Source organism: Anas acuta, chromosome 4, assembly GCF_963932015.1.
Source record: "Anas acuta chromosome 4, bAnaAcu1.1, whole genome shotgun sequence".
Taxonomy (NCBI): domain Eukaryota; kingdom Metazoa; phylum Chordata; class Aves; order Anseriformes; family Anatidae; genus Anas; species Anas acuta.
In genome coordinates this window covers 13,622,789-13,645,230 of record NC_088982.1, presented here as the reverse complement: position 1 = coordinate 13,645,230, position 22,442 = coordinate 13,622,789, and the positions used below count along the sequence as shown (strand labels likewise).

General features: G+C 38.3%; 1 protein-coding gene across 2 annotated transcripts in view; it reads left to right on the top strand.

Annotated features, from left to right (window-relative positions):
* Positions 1 to 5,028: 5,028 nt before the first annotated feature.
* Positions 5,029 to 22,442, top strand: part of SLC2A9 (solute carrier family 2 member 9) — a 127,903-nt gene continuing 110,489 nt past the window's right edge. The window contains exons 1-2 of one of the 2 annotated variants that reach the window (XM_068679916.1): positions 5,029 to 5,101; positions 7,014 to 7,050. The gene's annotated coding sequence lies outside the window, so the exon portion shown is untranslated. Of the gene's footprint in view, positions 5,102 to 7,013; positions 7,051 to 22,442 lie in introns of those variants that run through there. The other variant, XM_068679917.1, reaches the window with a different exon arrangement.

The window sequence follows — 22,442 nt, the reverse complement described above, 5'->3', positions numbered from 1 at the left end:
GAAGGAAAAAGAGGCAGAGTGGGTTTCCTTGGGTCCTTGTACTTCCACATATTTTGGTCATTTGGGCAAGTGAGTACACCATTAATACTGCCGGCTTCAAGGTCAGTAAAGCAAATAGTCTAAGCAAAGCCCATTGCAATAATATATGGGCTTTAGAAAGCTGTAGGTATTCCCAGCCTACTAACCACATTAACTTGTGTTTATATTTTCTCAGCCAAATCTGAGAATGGTATGCAATTATGCATAATAAAATCACCAGCAATTAAGAACAGCTGCATTTCCAGTAAACATGTTTCCTTATGTCTTTACAAATGCCAAGTCTGACTAACTAGTCCAAGTTCCAGTCGGAAGTGAATACCAAGACCGATGTACTTACAGAGCGCCCTAATTTTCAATGAATCATGTATACAGATAAAGTAAAAACAGCCATCACCTCTCCACTGTGGCTAATAAGTAAGTACAAAAAATAGGCTACCCTGATGAGAAGTGCATTTAAACAATTAAGAAAATCCATCTATAAACAGAAAGATGAAGTTAAAAAAAAAAAAAGGACAGACACAATTTACTCAGATATGTAGCCTGCATCACCTCAAAACAGAACTGAAGGTGTTGGAGTCTAGCAGATGTGTTCTGGCACCATCTTCTTCAGATTTCATACTCCTTAAGAGAAAAACAAACATCTTGAATTGTTCTGCATGCTCTGTGAGAAGGGACAGTATACTGGGAGATCTCTTCCTGGAGCAGAAAACAGACCTGTTGTCTGGACATGGTCCTGGTCAAGCTGCTCTGGGTGGCTCTGCCTGAGCATGGGTTGGACCAGGTGACCTCCAGAGGTCCCTGCCAGCCTCAGCCATTCTGTGACTGGGATGAACAGCTGAAGGACAGCAAGATGGCTGGGGGTCGAACTACTACCAAAGGCAGAAGTAAAGGGGAGGCAGGTAATTAAGAACCAAGAAAGAATGAGTAAAGAGCCAGGACTCTTCTCATGAGAAGAGGGCATTGGATGGCCAGGAGGGCTGTCATCCCAGCTTCTTGCCTGTCGTGCCAGGATAAAGGACAGCTAGGTGACACTGTGTAAGAAAGGTGAGGACTTCAGAGGACTAGGGCTCTTCCTGAGCATGTGTGATATGTGGGTGCCTAACTATAGGGAATGAAGAAGAGGATATGATACCAATGCTGAATGTAGTTGGACTAAAAAGAGAGAAAACTAAAAACACAAATAGAAGGAAAAAAGAGAGAAAGATAAATAACAATCTAATTGAGTAACCTATATAATTGCAATGGAGTAAACCAGAATTAGGTTAATGCTAGGGTGGAAACGGGTCTTGACTTTCTTTCTGTGAACTGCTCTAGTTTATCAGCTGCATAGTCAAAATAATCTCTAATAGGAAAACAATTCTTAATTATTATTCAACTCTAAATTTCAGGCCATCATCTAAACAGTTATCACAAGCCGTGTTTAGACTGTAGCAATAACTGGCTTTATCTGCAGTGCAGCCAGGGTACAAAATGAAGCAGAAATAAAATACTACTTAAGGTCATGGAGTCCACACTACATTTATTATTTCACACAGAGTTCTCAAATATGTCCTGATCTTTCAATATCCTACACTTTAATGGGCTTGCTAATTTAGATCTATCAATAAATCAATTGATTACAGAATGATTTTGTTAGTTGCCTGGGATAAACTTCCCAAACTACTATCTTTCCTATGGCTCTGGAATTGCTAAAATAAAATAAAATAAAATAAAATAAAATAAAATAAAATAAAATAAAATAAAATAAAATAAAATAAAATAAAATAAAATAAAATAAATATATATGTGACTTCCAGATCACTTGTAGGCATATCACATACTACAGAAATAAAAAAATACTACTAATAAAATGTGGTGGGGAAATATTTTGGTGAAGAATGAAATACAGAGAGGGAGAGACAACAAATTAGCTGTTCCTTGTAAATGTAGGAAGGGTCTATTACAGTGAGGCCTTCCTTTAGATTAGTTAAAAGCCCAACAATTCAAAGTCCAGTGGAAAATTATGAACAGCCTGCCATATTTTGTGGGTATTAATGTGTTTTTCTCCAGACTTGATTTAATTCCTAGAACTAATCAGAAATATTTATGCCTATTATATGATAGGCATAATAATTTATATATATATATATATATATATATATATATAATTATGCCTATTAAAAGATGCTTACCATAGAATCACAAAATAATTTTGTTTGGAACGGACCACATAGGCCAGACTCCTGGACTAGCAATGTGAAGCAAAAATCATACTTAAATTAGGTTGTTCAGAGGCCAGCACTTCTCCAGATACCTCTTCTAAAGCTTCACCAATCATTGTAAACTTTTTTTTTTTTTTTTTTTTTTTTTAATGTATATACAACTAGGACTTTCCCTTCTGCACTTGGTCATTGATCACTGCCTCCAAGAAGAATTTTGCTATGTCATCTCTAGGTCTGCCCCCTGCTAGGAAGTGGAAGACAGAAATTAAATTTACCCCTAAGCTTCCTCTTTTCCAGACTAAGCAAGCCTGTAACTCCCTCAGCTTCTGTTTTCATGTCAGATGTTCCAACCTTTGGAGCACCTTTGCAATCCTCAGATGAACTCCCATCCATTTGCACATCACTCTGATGTGCCAGGGGACCCAGAGCTTAACATGGTACTGCAGAGGCATCATCACAAAAAATGTCATCATCCATTATCACTTCTCTTGACTTACAGCCCAGTTTACCACTAGTCTTTCTTCTGTAATCACATTTTAAGACATATGGAGATCACTGAGAATACTAAAGAATTAACTAACCAATTAATGAGAAGATATTCAAGCCATAAGTTTTCTTTTTGAATCTATTTTGGGAATTGTGTGTTTACAGATCTGTTTCCTTACCTCGGAGTAGCTAAATCCCTACCATGGACCAGAGCTTAAATGTAAAAGATAGGTACTTCTGAAAGAATTTAGGGTTAGCTCATCTACTGAAATCACTGACTGTTTTTTTTTTTTAATGCTTATTTTGGCCTAATTTTACTGTGTTTGAAATCAAGAGGTTTTGAAAATACTAAATAAACAACAATTATTTTCTTTGGTTAGCTTTGATATAAATTGAATGCGTTTTGTATTCTATTTTAAATCATTTTCAACAGCTGTATCGACAGAAAAATGCTTGAGGAAACAGGTCCATTTGCCCCAAGAGCCACCAAGTGTGAAACTTCCTCTCAGACTGAGGTCAAGTCCCTCCCCCTCCAGGAACACTTCAGCAGAGGGAATGCAGTTAAACTGCTTTGCTTAATTAGTCAGTTTATCTGAATTTAGGATGGAGTAGTACTATAAAAGAGAGTTAGCATTGCTTAAGAGGAAAGGCTGATTATTTAGTGGAAGAGTGTGTAAGAGAAAGGATGGCAGCCTGAATTAAAACTATAGTAAGTAGAAGACTGTATCTAATATAGTTGGTAGTTCTCTCCTGCCTTATTTATATATTTACTTATAAGCTGAGATATTGAATTGGGGCATACTGAGCTAGTATGTTAAGCATGTATGTATGGGCAGGGGAGATGGATGGTTATTTTGCGCTGTTTTTAACTTTATGTATATTTAGCATGATGGCACAGGCTGCAATCTACATGTATGTAAAAGTCATGACCATGCTTCTTACATGCTGACTGATACTATCAAAACATTTGTCTTTTATTTTAGATAAGGGTTTAACTTACAGGAATTTTTAAAACATTGCTAATACATTGATTCACATCAGATTCCAGGTTGTTCTTCTGCTTATATGTTCATCTGCACACATCCTATCATCTTTTATTCTGTGAAAATTACTCAGAATATATTTTCTAGATTGAATAAGAAATATAGCTAAGAAATTATAAATGGTATTAAATATATATATATAATATACCTTGAAACTCTAAAATATATATGTTCCTTGACCAGCCAACAGTACTTGCATAGATTCCAGGATGGGTCTCTTTTTTTGGATAACATTCTCAATGCTACAGTTGATGAATAGCTGATATTGTGGTTGTTTGCATTAGCAATAAGAACCCCAGAAGCCCCATCCTTTGAGACAGATAATTAACCACAATTTATTCTTCAATAAAATTTATCATTTACCATAAAATCCCAAAGGCGTATTTTTATTCAACAAAATCTTAATTCATTACATTATGCATAATGGAGCATATTTATTAGTATAATCTGGTCTAGTTTAAAAAATTCTCACATTAGCATGTATTTATTAGGGTCAAAAAGGGGTGTTAGAGCAAGAAATTCTTATGTAAGCCTAAACTGTGTTTTACATGCAGGTAATCTTCTTAAGAAGTAGAATAAAGAAACAAACAATGCAAATAGTAATAGAAAGGAGCAGAAGTATCTGTTACATATGTCACATTATGAAATACTAAATATGGCTCATGCTTTTTACAATTTCAACTAAGTCTTTGTGCATAGTTCACATAGTTCTTAAGAAAGAAACAGAGATGATTTTAATAGCCAAGTTTTTAACTGTCAACAAGTTTTTAACTTTCAACATATAAATATTACACACTAGAGCTAGGTTTGGATTTTTACTTCTCTTCTAGGGTTTCACGTATCTGAATGTAGAGTGGCTTTATATACACGTACAAGGCTGCTGTTGTTTTGGGCAAGGGGATATGGGGTAGAGTTGGTACTGTGCTCTTATAAAGCCTTGTTAACTCTCCAGCAATTCCACAGAGAAGGCAATCTGATACAGGAGACATCAGTGAACACCAGCGTGCTCTCTCTTGTGGTCAGAGGCAAATCACTGGGCCAAATACTTATATGCTGTCTTCAGCTGTGTCCTGCCAATCTTTATTTCATCTCAGTTTGATCCATTCAAAGCGGGTTTTACAGCCCTTTATTCTTACCCTGCTATCTCAACATTTTCAGCGTGTTATCTTGTTAATGTTCATAGGAAAAATCTCCCTAAGTCTTATTGTTTTGCAGTCTATGCATGGCCCATATTTTCCTATCTACACCTTCCTCTACAGGGTCTATAGAAGCACAGCGCTGAGACTCTCACACCAGTGCTGTGAGTTGGCACAACCCCCAGCCGAGTGGAAGGTAAGGTCTCAAGCTCTGGCTCTGTGTTGTGCCAGCTCTGTCCCCACCTGCAGCTCTGTGGCCGCTGGACCGATGTGGACTGGTGTGCCTAACACTGTCTCTTGTCTCTGAGCCAGTCTGGAGAGCTCTCTGTCCTGATCTCCTGTAAATCTGACTCCGGGCTGGCAAAATGGTCAGTTGGTGACTGTGAATTAACAGGATTATATGGGGTTTTAATTGGCATATTAGGTTTAATTCACTGCAGGATTTAGATGGAATTTGAACATTCAAAATTGATCTCATGAAAGCCCAGTCAATTTTGATTTTTAAACTCTCTTGTGTGAACCTGATAGCCCTAAGCACAATAGTTAATTTTCTCTAGGTGGCTGCTGGTTCTGCAATAGCCACAGTGCTCTCAGTCTGGTCTAAAGTGAGAGAAATGGTCTCAACCAGCAATCACCTCTGAACATGCTGGGAGGCTCTAAGGCAGGTATACTTATCATATGCCTTAATACAGCAGGTAAGTCCTGAAATGACAAAAAGAGGCAGCTGTAGACATGTAACTGGAGGAACTACTGCCCATACCATGTAAATAGGCCAAAAGAGGACTCAAAGTGGAGGAACAGTTTCAATGCCCTCTTTACTCCAGTGATTTTCAAAGGCTTGCTCACCCCAACTACCTCTCATTGCAAGTCACAGGCTACAGGTTTCTCTTGGAGGGCTGAAGACTGTGTTGCTCTGCAAAAGATTACATCGACAACAGCATTTCTTGTGATCATTTGAAAAGGGGGTATCCTAGGCTCTGTACCAGAATGCTGTAACTACTTCTGCCATAGCCCCAAGCTTTCCCTTAGCTATGATTAGTAAACCTCCTCTTCCTTGTTGCACACTGGGTAGCATCATCAGGACAGGATGCAGCAGTATCTTCTCTGGCCTCCTATCTACATGTATCTCCCCTAGTTTGAGCCTGATCTATGCAAGAACTGGAGGAAAGGGAATGATTTTCCAGTAGTGCTAGACTGTTGAAGAAAGACATGAAGAATGGCTGTTGTCACTGTGCTCACAGAAGGTTTTTGAGCTTCAAAAGCTCAAAAGCCATACAAGTTACTTGATTACAAGAGGCAAACTGAGTGCCATGCTCTGTGACTCACTGTCCATGTTATACACTTTTCTCTAAAAAAATTGCAGTAACTTGAGACAAAATCTCTGGCAAATTGTTCATGGCTCAGCCACAGTCCTGAAAACTTATCATAATAGTTCAGTGCTTACTGATAAAATTGTCTATATTTCAGAATAATCCTTCAGCATGCCCATCAGGAACTTCCAGCAGGATGAGATCTAAATGTATCTCCTGAATATCTGTGACTTGTCCTTTCTCTTGTTTGTTGTTCTCACCTTATGTTCTTGACTCAAAGTACCTTAAACTCCCTGCTAAGGAACTATTTATCTCCTGGATAGTGAAATAGAATGCTAATCCTGGGGCTTGTAGTCACTACTATGTAAATATTTAATGTCAGTGATAATGACTCTTTGGGAAAAAGGTTGTATCGCCCATAAGTGTTACTGGCACTGCTATTACAGTTCCCTGGACTGAAGCCAGAAGGGCTGGCAGATGTTAGAGGAAGCACACTTAAACTCTTAAGTGAGGCACTAATGTAAATACAACAGTGTTCTCTATCAGCACCTCTTCAAGCAGTGTGTGGTCATTTTGGCTGGATATCACCGAGTCAGTGGAAATTGTTAATCTCTGACAGTTGTGAGTCCAAGGCTGAGTTCCAGTAAAGTTCAGGCAGGGAATGACAAAGTGATTTGAAAAGAACTCTGAAAGAAAAAACGGGATTCTGAAGTACATTCCAAATGTAAATAACTTATTAGCATACATGTGACTAAAGGTATAAAATGCAGGATTTCTTAGGTGTGTTTATTTTTTTAGGTACTCAGCTTGTTTCTTCATCAGAACTGTCTGTAAGGTAAGACCTAATTAAAAAATAATAATAATAAAATAAAATAAAGCAAGTACAGAACTGGATGTTTCAATGAATACCAATTCTGTATCAAAGTTTTAATGTCTAATATAGGAAACCGTTTTCTTTTTATTAGCCCTAAGATCTTCGGAGTGCTCTTGCCTTTACAAGGCTTTCAATGCAGTAAAACTGACCTATTGACAGGAAAACTAATGAAACAACAACAAAAAAGTATGCTTTCTTTGAGGTCTTACTACGCTGATCTTTGTTCTCTCATATTTGTTCTAGTATACTTAATTGCTTAATATTAAGCCAACAGATCAGCTTAGATGCTATAAGTTTCTCTTCATCTGTTGGCTAACTTTATTTCTTAGTTACCATTCAGCTCCTACCTCCTTTTCAGAAACTTATAGCTACGTACCTATCATCCCCATGGGGGAGTGAATGTGTTGGACAGAGGAAGACTTGGTGAACTGAGAGGTGTGATTTATGTATTTGGCTGCTATACTTGTAAGGCCTTAGCAACTTCTAGACAGTGGAGACGGCAGGCACGCCTACCCCACCTCCATCAACAGTGCAGTGATTGAAATCCAACTTGCAAATATAGGGGTTGGCTGTCTTCCTAATACTGTTTGACTCCTGTCTACTGACTGGGAGGAGAAGAAGCTCTTCACTTTCTCATTGCTTCTCTTGCATGCCAGCACAGCAGAGGATGCCCACCGCTCACTCGTCTGTTTAGATTCACCAAAGGTTTGTTTTTAAGGGAAATCTTCTGATTCTGAGAGAAGGCTATGCATGTAATACCACAATTTTATCTTCTGAAGGCATTGCTCTGTAACCACTGAGCTCCTCAGAGGTACTCTAATGCTTTTTTAATTGATGAAAGCGTAGATTAATCATATGCTAACTTGGCAAGTAGCTTTATTGCAAATTGCTTCTGTCTTCAAGTAGAGTAAAATACTCATTATATTAAAAAAAAAAATAAATCATAGGTAATTTCAGGTCCTTGGCACAAATTCTGAGTTATAAACTTGGGGTTTGGCATAAACATTCTAACCATTACACAAGAAATAATTTTTACAATGGTAAGATCTAAAGAAAAAAGGGGCTGATATGGTGGTTCTTAGCATATGTAGTAACGTATCTAGAAATGTGCAATAGATATTTGCAGGTCTTGAATCCATCTTTGTAAGAAAAATGATCAAATATTTGTGCAAGTTAATGGGAATCTCTACACTGGGTCTTATGGGGTATAGTTTATATCTACACACATTTTAAAAACTGATATTTTTTTTTTCCTTAACTGGAAGGCAGGACAGCAGGGTTGAGAAATCTTTGCAGCATATATCCTTCTAAAAACAATGAAGACATTCCTTTCTCAGTCAAGGGGCTTAATTCTGTATTATATATGCTACGTGTGTTGAGGCAATTCATGGAGAAAAGATTTTCTTATGAAGATTTATGCTGTTCTCCTAAAAAACACAGAATACTACTGAAGGCTTAAGTTCAGGCTCTGATTTCTGTATCTCCTCTCTTCTTATTCATTATCTTTTGAGTCATAAGACAGAAGAAAGAGCTGCTTTCTGCAATTTGCTTTGTCTTTGCCTAGGCACGTAGTGTGAAAAGCAAGCAATGATCAAACTGTATGAAGTACGTCAAGGAAATCAGAAAAATAAACCCATTATAACTTTTTGTCAATTAATTTGGAGTAAATTTTTGATTCATGATGCTTCATTGAGATGAACAATACCCCAAGGCCTATAAAATCCCTTTCTCAAATGCCCTTTCGGCACTTCAGACCAATCTTTAGGAGGCAGTGACTGGTGATACAAGAAGTGCAGGTGGTAGGCTTGCTTACTGACTGACTTCAAACTTTTTGTATATTTGTTTCTGTATGTTTCTTCAAAAATACTCATCTGCTGTCTCCAGTGTTTTGGAGTGCTGGACAACATCTCAGTAACCAAAATGTTTGACTTGGAATATCTAGAAAAGTCCAGTTGCTCTATGTACAAAAAAGTACAAAATTTGTTAAGACTGCAAAACTAGAAGCTAGGCTGGCAGAGACCCTTAATTTGGCAGTAAGTAATTCACTCACATTTTTAGACTGCTCACAGTGAATGTATTTAATAGTAATACAAGAGGATGAGTAGAAATGTGCATAAAATCCAAATATTTCCATTAGTATCAGACGTGAGATGGTAAGCCTGCCTCTGCACCACTAGTAGGGACCAGGAGGTAGGGACCCAGGGAGCCAGATGTTGTGAGCTTATACATGCAGCCCTGCTTGCTTCTCAAGCAACTTCCCAGGGGCCTTGTCCAGACAGTATTAGCTCTCTTTGTAAGCACCGTCTCTAGTATTGCCAACCTCATATTGCCTATTTGTCCCCTCCATTTTCTCCCTATACTGAGGAATAATTTTGGTCCTCATCCTATGGATGAAATTTGCTCCATGTTGCTTGGCAGTATGGTAGTAAGGGGAAAAGAGGAGGAAAAGGTGGCTCTAAGGAGAAAACTGAAGAACAAAAAAAATTTACTGCTTAGTTCTGTTTTTTTTTTTTGTTTTTTTTTTTTTTTTGTTGTTGTTGTTGTTGTTTGTTTGTTTGTTTTTATGTTTTTTGTTTTTCAAAAACAAAATCTCACAAGTAGTACTGTGCAAAGACATGGGGTGGTCAGCCCTATCCTATGTCAGATCTTAGCCACCAGGTTATCTCATTGTACCTCAGGGGTATATGTTTCCCAGTAATAAAACATTACCTTATCAGTTTTTTAAAACGTAAATCTAATTGCTGAAGATAAATATTCTGTCCTTCTCTGTAGTAAAGACAATGAAAGATAAAAAGTAGAAATTAACTCCTTATTCCTAGTGCTAGTCTGCTTGAAAGAAGTACATCTTTACCGTTGGCTTTCAACTTAAACTAAACTAGTCCATGAACAAGAGAGGGGAAAGTGGACAAGTAATGGATCAGGGGGGGTATTTTTCTTCCTTATTGCACTGAGGTAGACAAATCCTACTAAGGAATGCAGGGTCTTTCTCATGGCTTTGCGTTAGCAGCCAGAAGGCTGTTCCTCATTCCTAGCCCTGATGTTAAAGGGGATGTGGCAATGAAGGTTTTGACTAATCCTAGACTTTTACTAAGAAGAAACTTTATGAACAAACATCACAGACAATGGGAAGAAGGCAAAGCAGTAAAGATTTGTTTAACTAGGGAGTTGTCAAATTACGTAGCTATAATTGCAGAAGGATTTTTTGTTGCGCCATGGAGCGTGAGGAAAAAACATTTATTACTTTATTACTGCTTCTTAGCTTACAACTTGTCAAGTGTTTTTTTTTGTTTGTTTTTGTGTGTGTGTGTGTGTGTGTGTGTGTGTGTGTGTGTTAGCAGTTTACTCCTAAAGGAAGAATAAATAGGTAATATTAGAAGATATCTGTATTTTCAGATGAAAAAGAACTTGAGGTTCCATAATAGGAAGCTGTTCCACTACAAACATCTTTGGAGAGCAAGCTGGTTTTCAAAAGGATTAAGAAATAACTTACTGGAGCTCTTGAACAAGTGAAGCAGATCGAATAAGATCATAACACAACTAGAGCGTGTATCACCAGAATGCTTTGAAAAGACTGGTATCAACTATTGCAGTCAGACAAAGTGTTTGGAGTCTTCCTGTACTTTTACAGAAACTGAGTGGTTAAATTTCATGCAAAAACACCTAAGTGTAACCTTGAGGAGGCTCAACTGCAGTTAAAAATGTTTTGTCTTCTGATTTTTCAGTGTTTCAAGGTAATTCTTACAAACATGAGAGCATGCAGAGAAGAGGCCAGCTTAAAAGGAAGCCACAGCCAGATTACTCTCCCCCTGGGTTTTGGAAAAAAATTAAACAGCATGTGATTAAAAGCTGTGAGGTCTTTTCTCAGATTCTGTAGTTATTTGAATCTGTCACATCATCCCTTTTCCTACCCAGATCTGCAAAGTCCCTCACTCTAATCTCCAAGCATTTTCTTAGCAACCTAGATAGGAAAAACAACTTGTATCGGTAGTTAAGAAAATATCAGCTTAGATGTGAGGGTGAATTAGGATAAGTTGAGATGTTTAGTGTCTAAATGCAGTTGGAGTTGTCCAAAATTTTACATACACACTGCAACAGAGGTGTAGATCAGAAGAATAATATATATGATCTGCTGTTTCTAAAACACATGATCAGAGACTTGCGTAACACAGACAAGTCTTGCATTGGGCTGTGGCTCATGTGGAACTGTGCGCACAAGTGAGTCACAGCAAAGATGTTCATGTAAATTTGCAGCAATCTAACCTCAGGTTCGAGAGATTATCTTGCCCTTGGTATCTCCTACCTGACAAAGGATGCTAGGCTTTAATCAATCAATGTAGGTCAGGACAGAGGTCACTTAATGAGTTTTGAATGCCATAGGGTTTGGTGTGGTAAACAGTCTTTAGCCAGTCTTTAGCATTAGTATTTCCTGTTCCGCATTTTGGGGTGAAGTGTGAGGACAAAGTAATGTCCCTAGAAAGAGATGAACAACAGTACACGGTGTTCTTTACTACATTTACGTCTAAATTACTTATGCACAGAGAAAGGAGTTGAAGAGATAAAGCTAGGGTTTCAAGCAAAACTGAGTCTGGGGCAGTTGTAGACAGCAGGATGATGTAGTGTAGTACTTTGCATGTAAAGGGAAACAAGCATTAATCAAAATGATTAAATGACAAACCAAGTCAGAAGGATGTGGAAGCCAATAGGGTAAAACTGAGCCTCAGATAGCATCATGCCCCAGTCCTGCAGAGATGTGAGGAAAGATGAGACAGGGTCAGCAGCCTATGGAACTCCAGGAATGAGTTCTGTGGCTTGAGATCAAGTGCTGTGGGTAGGGAAGGGGAGTAGCAGAAGAACAGTGGCAGGAGACTGAATGGAGGAAATCAACACTTTCCAAATTGCTGTTTTGAGAGAAGTGAGAAGTCTTTTGAATCTGCAGGATTTAACATTTATGTTACCTTGCTGTTTTGAGGATTGTTGAGAGTGTATCCGACTAGAGTGGACACCAGCAATGAACTATTTCAGGGAGTTACATATATATGCCATTTGCATGGAATACTCTACATATGTGGCTTTAGCACGACATATGTACCAACCTAATGCATCAACATTTATGATGGCAGGTGTTGTAGTAAAAGAGGTTATGACAGTAAGGTATGGGAGGTTTGCTTTGAGACAGTAAAAAGCAAACAACAACAACAACAACAACAAAAACACAGGTGTAACAATGGCCACACTAAAGGTTTGCCCATCTTATTCTGTCACATTAGATAGCTGTTTCTTACAGGCTGACTAGAAGCTGCATACGTCTTTTGCAACAGTAATTATTGCACAACTTAGTTTTTGTTGTTACTGTTCAGGCTTCCCTGGGTTATGCTTTTGCAGTCTAATGAAACAACCAGGCAAGTTTCCAGCTGTTATTAACTGTCTGAGAATTGATACAGGTTAGAGTAAAATGGAGGGATAGCAAGCAGAGTCCATATTAGCTGAAACTCACAATGTTTCACTAGTTTAAACAAATTTGCAGTGTTTCACTTCTCCATGGTGGCTATTCACTCTACATCCATTAAGATCTTGAGTACAAAGGTGTAACACCTCAAAAGGATTGGCATTAACATGTTTGCTTGTAGATTATCATCTTGTTCTGGTGAACCTGATAAAACAGTCTTTGGTTCTGTTTAAATATCACACCATTTTTTGGTAATCAGTAATTAAACTATGAGGAGGATATTTGCTCTTGGTGTTCCTTTGAAATGCTGTTATGCCTTACACGGTTTGGTCTGAAGTCTAAGTGCCATGCAGATGACTCTTTTGGTAACAGGATATTAATATGATACTTTGTCTTCATCTCACCAGTTGACACATGACATGTTATGGAAGATCAAAGAGCAGTTTTACACTAAACCATCTATTGAGGCGACCTCTTAATGCTGCATATCAAATTTGCTGGTTTCGTGTTCAGAATTTAACTGGTGGTGGGGTGGGAGAGGAGAAGGAGAAAATGTGCATTAGACCAGAGAAGTGTTTTACTGTTACTAGAAGATCTTATATGATGTCTATTTCTGCTGCTTACAGTTACGTGCCTGGATGAGCCCTTCTTTTTAGACCAGACCTGTTCTCATACACTGAGAATCTACTCTATTTTATAATATATGTATGATAACTTTATGAAAATAAGTGAAAGGAAAAAGGTTGAGTTTGCCAGTAAGCCTCTGTTCCTTGTGCCCCTCTATTCTTTGTAGTGAGACTTTAGAGTAAAGGGATGGCAGCAGTCTGTGGGGCTCAGGAGCATACACTAGACACCTGATGTGCCCAAACCTTTGTTGACCAACAACAGTGAACAACAACAACAACAATAAAAAAATGCTCTAAAAACCTACTGTGTATACATTTCTTGCAAAGAGGGTTTGAGCAGCCAAGACAGACACATGATATTTAACATTCTGATGTGTGGTATTCCTCTACCACAAAAAGAAAAGAATATGTAGAGACTTTTGCATGTTTACAATAGTACTTGTTCCTGGTCTTTAGATATAAATAGCCAGGACCTGCCAAACCCCACCTATAGCCAGTAATGATGTGCTGTATCCCATCTGAAGTAGGAACAGTATGAGCAATTATCAAATACAATGGGAGTGAGAAGGTGAGAACTTTAATTAAATCCCTTCTGAAAAGGAAATAACTAAATAAGGATCTTGATTCTGGTAATTTTGTGAGGATGGAGAAAAGGTGGGGAGAAATAAATGCCATAAATATTGCATTTAAGGCAAACTAAGAACTTGGAACAGTCTCATAGCAGTCCAGTTCTTCTCACAATGAGTTTGACTTACTCTACTCTTTGCATCCCACTCTTAGCTTCTTGCTTTAACAGAGGGTATTTAACTTGTAGGGCTGTATTTCCAATAAGCTGCTTCTGCAGGCTGCAGTGCACCATTGCGTTGATTGTTGCCTTTTACTGGCTTCCCTAGCAAGCAGTGAGGGCTGTGGTGTTCTACTTCTCTGTGACCTGAGGGGTCTGGCTCCAGACTGGTTTTACCACTGTGCTAAGTTCTCTCTTGCAACAGTTCCTGGCAGCGCTGCTGCACCTCAGGAGAACTGGAGAATCTTTACCAAAACAGACACTTCCTGTGTCTGAAGTGATTCTTTAAAATAAAGGCCCCAAACCTGTGTTGGGAGGGGAGAAGCCTAAGGGTGAGGTTGTTACACTTCTAGATGAAGGGCAATTATTTGGGCATATGGGGGAGATTATGGTGCAACCAAAGTACTATTATTGTTTGGATTTTGGTTAGCCGAGACATGCTCTAGCTTGTGAGGCAGAGATGTCTTGAAACATGTTAACTTGTTTCCTTTCAGATGAAGTTAAACCAAAAGATATATTCCAGGAGGTCATCAAATTGCTGATAATAATTCAGCCCTAGGATCAGCTACCACTAATTCAAAATAAATATTTATTCTTTCCTTATTCTCCTCTATCCCCCAGCCACCACCAAGCTCTGCATTGTGCAGATGCCAGGTCTTCAGTGTCACCTCTGTTTCCTGGTCACGCTCCTGTTACACCATATAAAGTAGTTTGGCTTCATAAGCTACATATAAATGTCATAAAATTGGTTTTCACTTTTCTATCTTCACAAGACATCCTATTTGTGCACAAATGTGCTTGTAATCCAGCTCTGTTTACCAGCCCTTTCTCTTGAGTTCTTTTGCTTGGAGAACCTTTGCAAGGGACAGTTAACTAAGCAGACAGTCTCAGTGTAATGAAACTAACCATTGTTTTGTTTGGTTCAGCCTTGTAGTAGCATCTCACAATGGCTAGTAAAACATGTCTAAGGAAACAATAAGAAACTAAACAAATAAAGGAAAAGCCTTCCCCAACTCAGCTGTCTTGTTTCTGGTTATAGGTTTCTTAGGAATATCCTAATTTACAGTATGCATTTGGACCTACTTTCCAATTTACTTCTTCCAATTACTTATATTTGTCATTCCAACATGCTATGGAATTGAGTTACACAGTACCATGTGTAACCACAATTATACATGAGGTTGTTAATTTTAACTTATTTTCTAATGACATCTGTGGAAGCTCCCTAACTCTTATGTTGTAAGACATATCAGCCATCTCCTTCCTAAGCTAAAGGGTTCTTAGTATACATAATCTCACATAGTAGTATTCATCATTTCTTCACTTTTCTGCATCTTGTCTAGCTCCTTAGTACTTCTGTAAGAGCAAATATCCATAGCAGAATACTATTAGTAACAGTTCAGACCTGTAGCAACACAAGGACTGTCCCGAGTACTGTTTTGCAAAAGCTCTTCTAACATCTGCCCTGCTTTTCAAAATAACTCAATGATTGAGTAATACAAGTCCCAGATATTGGTGGTATTGTGCATTGCTTTAATATTTGATGGAAATAACTTTATGCAGAAGTAGCTGAAGTCAGCAGTGACCAATACCCAATTTAGCATGGAGTTTTAGCACTTGTATAACTTGAATGCATGCATGTTCTTGCATTCTGTTATTGGTCTGGAACATCAGATTACCCTTCACAGATCTGGTCACGCAAAGTACTCAGAACCTTGATTTTCATTACAGTCGTAAACAGGAGGTGTGGAGATCTATACCTCAAATTATGCTATACAATTAAGTTATTTCAATACTTACTTGGGAAATAAGCCCATGTCTGCATACATTCTTCTCTATTACTATTGTCTATTATCTGTAAATTCCTGCTTCTGTTTGCAGGTTTTTTTTTATCAATTGACAATGTAAGTCTTATCATGAAAGTAATGCCCCTTGAACCAACAGCAAAGCAAAATGCAGTATGTTAGTGTTCTTCTGGGATTTTCAAAATATATTGCATTAGTCATGCATTCAGTTATAATTTAGTCATGATCACATTGTGTTGGTGTACTTGGCAATAAAACTTGAGTCTTGTGAAATGACCTAGGTTCTTCCAACAATCTAGTGACAATCTTACAGTTAATGACTTGCCATATTTCAATGTTCTTCCTTTCATATTAGATTACATCATAAAATTATTGTAGCTTGTTCAAATTACAAATCTTCAGTAGCAAGAGTGGGCAGAGATCAACTCTAACTGAATTTAAGAGCCAGTCCTCAACATCAACAGTCCAAAAGGTTGCTATGAGAGAAAACAGTTGAGCATGGGTGAAGCAGAACGGATAAGAGAAAGCTTATATAGTAGCTGTCAGCACCAAGCCAAAAGGAAGATATGAAGCTATCACAGGGTGTTCTGCAAATGTATAACCTGATGCTTTTATGTTACCTTAAAGTTGTACATACATGTGTCTGGAGGTTTGTGTGGTTAAAGGGCAGGCAATCCTTTTTCTGGAAAAGATCTCTTGCTAAGAGCTATTCACCAAATGCATGATTACTTCCTGTGGGTTTTTGATATCTTTTTTGAAGGCTTGGGGTACTTTTTTTCAGCATCAATAATTAGTGCTTGCAACAGTGCAGTGTGGAACACTACAATGGTGCTTGGGTAGGTCTTTCTTCTTTCTCCCCATAACAATAAATTTGTGATCTATCCACTACAGTACAATCAGAACCACAGAAAACAAAAGAAATAATATTTATGGGACTATTTCACAGTATAATGTTGAGGATTAGAACTGATGAGCAGTTTTTCATGAAAAGTCATCCTCAGACTTCAGTCCCATGCTAGAGATATGTTCAGCTCCTTGTAGAAATGGGTTTTAAGTATACTAAACCTTGTGCAAAGACCTATTCACAAATTATACGTCCTCTATGAAAGAAAAGTTTGGATTCAAAATAATGGTCTTTTGTTAATGAATAAAAATATGTCTTATTTACTTGAAAACACAGTGAAATTAATTTCATTTCAAATGTCTTCCTGGAATATGGTGTCCTGTTCAAATATTTATTTGTATAAAATAAGTTGTTGAGAAGTATTACCATTTTGATTAAAGACTGACATTTCAGTTTAATGTAGAAGAAATGTTTTACAACTTGCTTGCAATTGGAACAAAGAGTCTTTTTATGGAGCATGCCTTCTACTGATACTAGAGTTAACCAGTCAATAGAGTCCCGCTACTGACAAATAAATATACTATATTAAACTTCCACAGTGTCATCCACTTCCTTTTCTAGTTTTCTAAAGATTTCAGTTAAAAAGATCACAGTTAAAGTGACTCTGGTTTCCAGAACAGAAAAAACATGCACTGGAAACACTGTTATGCTCAAGATACTGCTTATGGGCAAAGAAAAGACACACCTTAGATATAACAGGAATTTATTACTGAAAGATTTATGATTAATTGTGGGCTTACTGTAAGTATAATTGGAGTTTTAAGAGTCTCATCATTATCAGTCTGTATCTATTCCAGAAACAGAGAGACTAACAATACAGTGAAAGGTATTATAGGCACCCTCCCCAGCTTCTGCCCCACCCCCTGGCATTATGTCCACCTTTTCCCTTCTCTAAGTCCTAAGGTTGGTCATTCTCCCCTAGAGGGTGGTCGTGGTGGTGACAAGTCATCTGCACATCCAGTCCATTGTTCTTTCTTCATTAGTCTGCACATCTGAATTTACTATATATGGTGTCTTTGATGTACGTTGCATACTATATCTCTGTTCTCATTTTTATCCCCCAAACCAATTTTGTGTTCTTGCAGCTTATGTTCACAGTTAGCAGATGCTAACTGAGACAGGGAGATGTTATAGCAGCCTCCCAGTACCTGAAGAGGGCTTGCAAGAAAGCTGGAGAGGAACTCTATCAGTAAGTGTAGTGATAGGACAAGGGGGAATGGTTTTAAACAAAGATTGTAGACTTAGATGAGATATTAGGAAGAAATTCTTTAATATGAGGACAATGAGGCACTGGAATAGGTTGCTCAGAGAAGCTGTGGATACCCCATTCCTGGAGGTGCTCAAGGCCATGTTGGATGGGGCTTTGAGCAACCTGATTTAGTGGGAGGTGTTCCTGCCTATTTCAGGGGGGTTGGAACCAGGTGATCTTTAAGGTCCCTTCCAACCCAAACTCTTCTATGATCTGACAACAGATCTGTTGTCAGTTGGCTCTGCTGGAAATGAGGAAGGAACTATGGAGGCAGGCATCAGTCAGGGTGGTAGAGAGGGGCGGAAGGGAAGTCAGTCCCATATATAAGGGTACAGCAACCACAACTTGCAGCTGGAAGGGGAGCCAGGAGCACAGAGAGCAGAAGTCATCTGGTGGCAGTGGCCAGGTTCAGCCAACAGCCCTGAGCCACAGATGCCCCTGAGTGATGAGGTAGGTCTGAGGTTAAGATGGGAACTGAAGTCAGCAACAGGCCCCTGACCCCAGCACCCATGGTCAAGCACAGCCCAGTGGCCTACAGATGAGTCCATGGTGAGGAGGCAGGCCTGAATTTCATCTGCAAAGTCTGGCCTGCTGGTGAGGGTAAAGGTCTGGGTCAGCTCATGCTGGACTAAGGACAACATCTGAGAATATCACCATGCCATCCAGAATGAAGGTGGAGGGAGAGTCCCCGCTGTAGCTTCACCACAAATCATCTCAAAGCAGCTCTCCTCATGGCCAGGTGCCTGCACCTATCAACTATGTTGGCCCTGAGCCCAGGGTCATGACATCAAGAACGGCTGGAAATGGTAATAACTAAGAGACTTTGACCTCAATAGCTTTGAAATGCAAAGCAGGCACTTCTCCCCTCCTTCTTTCTAGTATTTCATAACCTATGGAAATATAAGAGAGTTTCAGATTCTTACGTTCATGTAATTGAAACCTACTAAGTATGACAAAAGATTTTTTGTAATATTATTTAAAGCTACAGCAAAATACATTTAAATGTCTCTGGAAATCATAGTCAAAGGTGTGTGGGGGTCCACCTCACTAGTTCTTCCACTCTCTCATTGCTCACAGTGGGATGAAAACACATATGTTTATAACATACTGAAGTATATCAAATTTACATATGAAGCTTTACTTACACAGGAGAAGGTAATGACTCTTTGAAGCCAATTCCTATAACACATTATCTTTCCCTACTTTTAGAAGGGAATATTTTGGTAATTTCACATGAGAATAAATGTTGAGCTACTGCTTGCCAGGCTTCATGAATCTGCAGAGACACTAATTTGTTACACAAATATCCCTGTGTTATTTTTAGTCTTTAGATTAGGAAAAACTAGATATCAGACCTAAACTACAGCTAGACAAGCTAAAAGGGTCTGGCAACTTGAAGTGAAGCTGGGATTTGTGACTTTAAAATAACTGGGTTGGACAGGATGAAGTCTGGCAAAGCTTACTTTTGTAGCCTGATTTCCAGGACTGACTTTCACACAAAGGCAACATGAGTAGATATTTCTACTCTGAGCTTGCTCTGCCTCCTTTTTAGGCACATTCAACAGTGCAAGGAATGCTTGGACTCTGGGCTTCAACAACCGCCTGTGGCTCCCAGAGGGCTGAAGTTCAAGCACTGCAACTCGAGTTTTGAGAAAGCTGGAGACTGGCGGAGGATGCAATGCATGCAAAGATTTTGTTTTATTTCCCCCCCCGCCCCCCCAAGAAGTCAAGAGTGATGTCTAAGGCTGAGAGGAGTAATTATACCAACAACGATGATCCCTTTCGAACATCAGAACATGGAGCTTCATCTGCAAGGGCCTTGTATTTGAGCATGATATGGTATCAGTTTGAGCGATCTTTCAAAACAGATCAGTGGTTCTCTGAAGGCTTTGAGAGGAGTAAGAAACAATTCCTAAATGTAACCAGAATTGTTACACTCCTTGTTGGAAAAACTGTTTCTCTAGAAATCATCTACCTGTTCTTGGTGCCTATAATGAGACCATAATCAAAGATGTATAGAGACTTTATCTGTCAGGGCATACCAGCCTGTTGGAAGCAGGTGCTACTACTACACAGGGACAGGAGGGAGGCTCACGCCTGTAGCGCAGTGAGCAGAAGTTTCCTTGCTTACAGCATCAATAAAGACAATATAATCTGCTCAAGTATTTCAGTCTTGGAAATCCCAAAATTATTTTCTAAACATCAGAAAATAAATTCTTTAATCCTGAGCTCCAAATTTCCACCCTGGAAAGGCATTATTTTGGGGCATAATCCTGCTTTCTAACGAAAGTTACTTTGAGGGTATTTCTTTTCCACCTGGAAAGAATGTACACCCAGGAGTAGCTCTGATCTTAACTCAGGGCATGACCTTACAATATAAAAGCTTCTGCTTGTCAATATTTAATTCAACATTTACTAAATGGCAGATGGATGCCAGGCTGACCTCACTGGAAATAACCTGGCAAAGATTAAACTAGCTTCAATTTACATGGAAGGTAATACTGGAAGTAACCCTAATGTAACAATAACATTAAACTCATGCTTCATGGGATTTTTCCTAACTGATGACATACCAAACTTGCATGTGTAAATGAGAGAAAATGGTTAAAACAACACTAATGACCAACACAGTGAAAGGTGATTATTAACCACTTTTTCCTACAAAGAACTGGAAAATATTCTGCTATAGGTGATCCAAGGCAGTATTATCTAATAACTAGTAAAAACCTCTTTTAAAATATATAATATTCCTACTCTGTTTTTCCCCTTGATCTGTTAGATCTTTTATAATGAATGCAGGAACATACTGTGTATGTTATAAATGACTGAAAAGGAAAGCTCTTGCTTGTACTGAAGCCTATATACTGGGGACATTGACACTTTTAAGCTGAAAAAGCTATTAAATAAAAAAGATCAGTGTACTGGCTATTTTTGCAGACTTGTGGTTTTAGCAGCACAGGAAGATGTTATGTTTCTATGAAGGACATGCAGCCATGAAAGATATGAAATCACAGTTTTGGAGTTTTGACTCAGTGAGAAGTGGGTAATTCTCTTTTGCTAGTGAAGTATGTACATGCCTAATTGTCCTATAGAACTGGGTTTAAAACTAACCTATATTCTACTGCTTTGCCAGAGTAGGAAGTTTTTGCAGAACAGAAATCTGAGCATAAATTTGGTTTACCAATATGAGACTGAATTTGTGCATGGGGCTTGCTTGCATAGAAACCAACCACATTGTTCACAAGTGTGAACAAACATTTGCATATAGCTACAAACACTGGTTATCAAGTTTATTTATGGTAGTTACAACTCTGGTTATCATATTTATTCTGGCATTTCTGTTTCTAACTTCATAACAATGAAAAAATTCTTCTTGAACATGAAATTAAAATTTCACTGACTTTTCTCTGAATATTCACTTGGTGACCTTTCAACTTAGGCTTGTTTGTAAATATTGTCTCTCTTTTTTCTCTTCAGTTTATAACTTCAATTAAAAAAAAATCTTTGATTCTTTTTTGTGTGGTATCTAATAAAGTAATTCTTGATTTGTTTGTCCTATTTCTTGATCATGACTATGTAAATTGCCCTTGAGATGGTTTCTTTGTATTCTTGCTCAAGCTGATACAAACTTCATAAACTAATCTAAAACTAGGGAAAGCTTAGATCAAAGAAGTAGTTTTGTTTAGTCTGAAAGGATTAGTTCTAGCACAGAGCAGGCTGCTCTTAATTCTAAGATATTGGGTGCCAAGTTTAAGGATGTTTTTAGATAAACACGCTAGAGAATGTTATACAGAACTTCTTTCCTGTCCCTCAAAAGCGATGCTTTCATAATAGTCTCCTTGTAACTGAAGAAGGATGCCCATGTTAAGCTGAAGCAAATTTGATGGTAATATCTTTTGAGGACTCAATCCCTTTTTTACCTTCATTGACATTTATGCAACAGTGTCAAAAATGATCCATAGGAGCTGCCAGGTCATAACCTGAAAGACAAATCAAGCACCACACGCTCAATAATGCTAACTTGAGCAAAGTTACTTCAAATCTCATCTAGAATTTGGAATTTCAGCCAATTGATATCTGTACAGCTGCCTCTCTACCTAGTGCATCTTGGATAGCTAAGTACTTGCAAGAATACAGATAATACAATTAGATTAGCTGTCAGTGTCCTTGAAGAAATGCTGATGAGCCTAACTTAACATGCAATGGCTTTTCAGAGTAAGCAATGTGCAGGGAAAAGTCAACATGGAGCACACTTTCTCATACCTAAGATTGTTCTTATCTCCACTTAGCTTTGTGATATGCGGAACTGACAACACAAGTAGTCAGAACTGTTACAGCCTTGTCATGACCCGTGTTTTGTTTAGTATTTAAACCAACACTGATATGAAGTTCCTCTCTATGGCACAAAGTCATAACAAGAGACAGGCTAAATCTTTTTATGAGCTACCGTGCTTTTTGTTACTGTACAGTATGTCTTGTCTCAATGTTTCAAAGCCTTGTAAAGGGGTGACTCCTGACAAGTGAGTACTACGCATTCTT